The 6,015-nt window shown below is 38.0% G+C and overlaps 1 protein-coding gene across 1 annotated transcript in view; it reads left to right on the top strand.

Annotated features, from left to right (window-relative positions):
• The window catches only part of CENPP (centromere protein P), a 233,033-nt gene that overhangs the window by 112,118 nt on the left and 114,900 nt on the right, over positions 1–6,015 (top strand). The gene's annotated exons all lie outside the window — the stretch shown is intronic.

Here is a 6,015-nt window from a genome sequence, read left to right on the forward strand (position 1 = left end):
TGTTATTAAAAATAGTAATAATGATGAGAGTGTAAATGAATGTAATTAGCTATAAGGATTCCCAGATTGCTTAGTGGTAAAGAATCCACCTGCCAGTGTAGGAGCTGCAGGCGACGTGGGTTCGATTCCTGGGTCAGGAAGAGCCCTGGAGAAGGAAATGGCAGTCCACTCCAGTATTCTTGCCTGGAAAATCCCCTGGACAGAGGAGCCTGGCAGTCTACCATGCATGGGGTCACAAAGAGTTAGACATAACTGAACATCCTTACACACACGTAAGTTGGTCATTTTAAAAATTGAGTCAGAAGTACATGAAAGTTCATTTTAGTGTTTTTCAACTTTTGCTTCCATTATAAATTTTCCTTATTAAAAAAGAAATCTCCAAACCGTAATTCAAAAAGTCACACATATCCCAGTGTTCATTGCAGCACTGTTTATTAGGTTGGTGAAAAAGTAATTGCTGTTTCATATATGGCACCCCAGTCCAGTATTCTTGCCTGGAAAATCCCATGGATGGAGCAGCCTGGTAGGCTTCAGTCCATGGGGTCGCTAAGAGTTGGACACGATTGAGCAACTTCACTTTCACTTTTCACTTTCATGCATTGGAGAAGGAAATGGCAACCCACTCCATTGTTCTTGCCTAGAGAATCCCAGGGACAGGGGAGCCTGGTGGGCTGCCATCTCTGGGTTCGCACAGAGTTGGACATGACTGAAGCGACTTAGCAGCAGCAGCAGCAGCAAGGCTCAGACACGTCTTTATTAATCAAAATAGGAACCATTACAATCTACACATTTTTGCCAATAAAAAATAGTTTTTATGTAGTGTAAAAATCTGTGCTTTAGGATTTGCTGAACTTTTGGGAAGCATTTTCTGTATGCTGCCGGTTGTGGAAGCATTTTCCCTGCTAAAATTTTTTGAGAGGCTTGAAGAAGTAGTAGTCGGTTGGTGAGAGGTCAGGTGAATATGGAGGACGAGGCAAAACTCCTTAGCCCAGTTCAATCAACCAAAGTATTGATTGCGTGATGTGTGGTCGAGCGTTATCATGGAGCATTGAGCCCATTCTGTTGACCCATGCCGGCTGCAGGCATTGAAGTTTTCTGTATATCTCATTGATTTGCTGAGCATATTTCTCAAGTATAATGGTTTTGCCAGGATTTAGAAAGCTATAATGGACCACACTGACAGCAGATCACCAAACTTTGACCATGATCTTTTTCTAGCGCTGATTTGGCTTTGAGAAGTGCTTTGAAACTTCTCAGTTCAGCCACTGAACTAGTCATCACTGGTTGTCGTATAAAATCCACTTTTTGTCGAATGTCACAATCCAATCGAGAAATGGTTCATTGTTGCACAGAATAGGAGAAGCCAACACTTCAAAACAGCAATTTTTTATTATTTTCAATCAGTTCATGAGGCAACACTTCCTGAGTTTTTTCACCTTTCCAATTTGCTTCAAGTGCAGCCCACATGTTGACATTGAGTTCTTCAACAACTTCTCATGTAGTTATAAGAGGATAAGCTTTGGTGATTGCTCTCAACTGGTCATTGTCAACTTCTGATCCCAGTCACTGTGCTCCTCATCTTCAGGACTCTCGTCTCCTTTGCAAAACTTCTTGAACCACCACTGCACTGTACGTTCATTAGCAGTTCCTCGGCCAAATGTGTTGATATTGCAAGTTATCTCTGCTGCTTTATGACCCATTTTGAATGGAATAAGCAAATCACTTGAATGTGCTTTTTGTGTAACATCATTTCCCTAGTCTAAAATACATATAAAATACATTTAATTTATATTATGTGTAATATAAATATAAAGCAAGTAATAAGTAATTAGCAAAAAAACTTAAAGTAAGAAATGCACATTGAAATGATGCATAACATAACCACATTTACTTAAGAATGTATTCCAATATAAAACAGCAAAATTCAAAAATAGAATACCACAATTACTTGTGCACCAACCTAATACAGTAGTCAGGACATGAAGGCAACCTAGATGTCCATCCACAGATGAATGGATAAAGAAGTTGTGGTACATATATAAACAGTGGAATATTGCTCAGCCATAAAAAGGGATGAATTTGAGTTAGTTGAACTGAGGTGGATGAACCTGAAGCCTGTTATACAGAGTGAAGGAAGTCAGAAAGAGAAAGATAAATATCACATACTAATGCATATATATGGAATCTAGGAAAATGATACTGATGAAACTATTTGCAGAGCAGAAATAAAGACACAGGTGTAGAGTATGGACTTGCAGACAGAGCAAGGGAAGGAGAGGGTGGGACAAACAGAGAGTAGCATTGAAATATATGCATTGCCATATGTAAAATACATAGCTAGTGGGAAGTTGCTGCATAACACAGGGAGCTCAGCCTGGTGCTCTGTGATGACTTAGATGTGTGGGATTCCCCCCACTATGGAAGGGCTCATTTTCAAGCAGTTGTCTTTATTATCATATTATTATTTCACCAAGGGAGAGATGTTACTGCTGGAAATGCTTACCTTGTTACAGCACTGTTCAGAGCTACTTGGGTGGGAGGATCTGTTTCTTTTAGAGTTCTCCAGAGCCTGTGATAGACACTATAATAAATCCTTTTGAAAACACTGAATGCATTGATAGAAAATGCCATCTGCCCCTATTTCAGAGTAGTGTGGGACACACAATACATCTGCATCAGGTAAGTATATGTCTGTGAGAGAGCTGCAGGTGGCGGGGCAGGGCAGGGCGCATCTAGGATGAAAAGAAAGATATGTAGGATAAAAAGACATTGCTTTGTTAGAGTGAGGATAAAGGCTTTTTATTTCCTTTCAATAAACACCCTTTGTTGATTCCAGAAGTATGTTTTGAGATAACGAAGTGTGCTACCCTTTGGTGGGAGAGAGAAAAGGGATGCAAACCTAACTAAAACATAATACTGGGCCTTCCTTGGCAGTCCAGTGGTTAAGAGTTTGCCTTCCAACTCAGGGGTTGCTGGTTCGATCCCTGGTTGGGGAACTAAGATCCCATGTGCCTCTTGGCCAAAAAAACAGAACATAAAACAGAAGCAGTATTGTAACAAATTCAATAAAGACTTTAAAAATGGTCCATATTGAAAAAAAAAATCTTAAGAATACAGTGCTTACAATCAAGATATCTACAATTCTCTAGAGGATATGAAGGGGAAAAACCCATATTTAAATAGCCACAAGAAGTTAAGATTGTGATGAGTGCAAAAGAGAAGCATATTAAAATACTGGGAAGGTTCTGGAGATGGGATGTGAGAAACCACATCTGTTTGTGGGAGAATCAGGAAGATGAACTGAGAAGGGTGAACTTTGACACAGACAATTGAAGTTGGGAAAGATTTTGACAGATGCACGTGATGCTGTGTTAATAAAGTCACAGAAGCCAGAAGATACAGAGCATATTTGAGAAATAGTAAATAATTTTCAACTGGAGTATAAAAAGATGTAAACATGAAATAAAAATCTCAAAAATCATAGATAATCTTGAAAGGTGAATTAAGCAGTTTTTGTAATTCTGTGATCAATGGGAACGGTTATAGTCTTTTGATAAAGGACTGATAATCCAGATAGTATGTAAGTCTGTTTGGTTAGTCATAATAGAGTTGAATTGGCAAAATGAGGCCAGGAACTTATTTTGATACTACAAATAGAAAATAAAGTGATTTGTGGTATGGTGAATGAGAATAAAAAGGAAGGAATGGATGCAAGTAACATGGGAGGTAGAGCAGGAATGGCACTTGCTGAAGTTTAAAACCAGACAGACTGGGGGAAAGAAGAGTTCAAGAGGGGCTGTGTAGGTTTGAAAGAAATTGTTTTTGATGTTGATTTTTATTGAATGTTATATCTCCAACTATTTGGGTTTTGAGAGTTCGTTAATCCCCAGTACAATCCACTTTTGAGAGGTGAATTTCAGAGGCCTTACCTAAAACATTATGGCTAATGTTTAGAAATGCATGAGTTTATCAGGAGCAAAGTGAAGAGGCCAAAACAGTATTGAGGAGGAGCACTAGCCATTAAAGAGCAACCTGAAAGGCGTGGTGTGTGGAAGCCAATAGGCGTAGAATCTCCAGGAGGAAGCACTGTCCACTATTTTATAAGGTTGATCTCACTAACTAAAACATTAGTGTTTTATCATGGTTAAAAGCTTTGAGCTAGAGTGCTGGGATCAAATCCTAGATAGGTAAAGGTACCTGCCTCATAGGGCTGTTGTGAGGATTAAATGAATAAATTCAAGTAAGGCATTTGGAAGAATATCTGAAAATGTTCTTAACACACCTCCAAAATAAGACAATTCTTTTACCAAAAACTGGAATTAGAAAGGAAAGAAAAATAATGCTGTAGTTTAAGGAGAAACAAAATTGATTTTTAAAAAAAACTTTTAGCAACTTCAGGTGATTTTCTAAAAGTATTATATTTGTTTTGTGAATTCTGTGATCTTTTTTTACTGTAGTATTTGGAAGGAAATAAAGGTAGATAGTCTCTGAGATTTTTTTTCTACCTGGAAGCCCTTAGTAAACTCAGTAAGTTGCAGTAATTTATTTGCTTCCAAACTTTAACAGATTTTTAGTGGGTAATATTTTGTATTTACCATAAAATATGATTAAGAAAACTTTAATACAGTTTTGGGTGGTTATGCTTTTAGTACTGATTTGCTTTTTGCAAACTTACAACCAAAAATGGTTAACAGCTGTGGGATGAAAGACGTAGACATTAACTACAGGAAATTAATTTTAGTGATTTCAGGAATCGTTTCCAGTAGTTAGAAATTTTTGCTGCCTTTCCTTTTTAAAAAGAAAAGCTTCTTTCTTTTAAGATTTTCTATTCAGATCATAGGGCTCCCCAGGTGGCTAAGTGGTAGAGTCCTCCTGCCAATGCAGAAGCCACAGGAGACATGGGTTTGATCCCTGTGTTGGGAAGATCCCCTAGAGGAGGAAATGACAACCTGATCCAATATTCTTGCCAGAATAATAGCATGGTCAGAGGAGCTTGGTGAACTACAGTCTGTGGGGTCCCAAAGAATCAGACACGACTGAGTGACTGAACAAACATGTTCAGATCATAAACTAATTTATTTGTTTAGATGATTCTAACCTTAGCACTAACTTATAAATTTAATTATTAATTCCCAAAACTGGATTATTACAATTTCAATAAATTTCTACTTATGTTCTCATAAGTGGCATGATGTCACATCTTATTTTTATGATATATTGTAGAAAATGAATTGTATTTGTTAAAACTATTAGAACTTTAGAACATTTTAATTTTAAGATGATTGTCATTATTATATATCCTTTTTTAAAGATTTATTCATTTTTTGGCTCTGTTGGGTCTTTGTTGCATGCAGACTTTCTCTAGTTGCAGTGAACACAGCCTACTCCTTGTTGCAGTGTGCGGGCTTCTCATTGCTGTCGCTTCTCTTGTCGCAGAGCGCAGGCTCTAGGTGGGTGGACTCTAGAGCGTTGGCCCAGTAATTGTGGCGCATGGACTTAGTTGCTTCACAGCATGTGGGATCTTCCCCAGCCAGGGATTGAACCGTTGTCCACCGCATTGCAAAGCGAATTCTTAACCATTGTATCACCAGGGAGGCCCTGTTATGAATTTTTTTTTGCTTTTAAACCTCATAATCTTTCATTTTTCTTGTCAGTAAATTATTATCTGGTATAATAGTTAAGCATATTTCATGAATCTTTATGGTTTGCAGAGCATTTTTCATACACTTTTTTCATTCAGTTCTTACAGCAACCTATCAGATCAGTAGTGTGTGTCATCCCTACCCTTTTTAGATGAGAAGACAGGTTCAAAGAGATAGTGATTAGCTCAAGGCTGTAAATGGAACTGGATTTATGGGTATATATTCTCAACTCAGACCTCTGCATCCCTGGGCTCTTTCTGTTATATCACTACTGGTGGTATTATTTTAATCACACTTTGATCTTGCCCTTGCAGTTTTCAGTTCAGTTCAGTTCAGTCACTCAGTCGTGTCTGACTCTGCAACCCAATGGACT

This window comes from Capricornis sumatraensis, chromosome 6 (assembly GCF_032405125.1).
Source record: "Capricornis sumatraensis isolate serow.1 chromosome 6, serow.2, whole genome shotgun sequence".
Classification (NCBI taxonomy): Eukaryota; Metazoa; Chordata; class Mammalia; order Artiodactyla; family Bovidae; genus Capricornis; species Capricornis sumatraensis.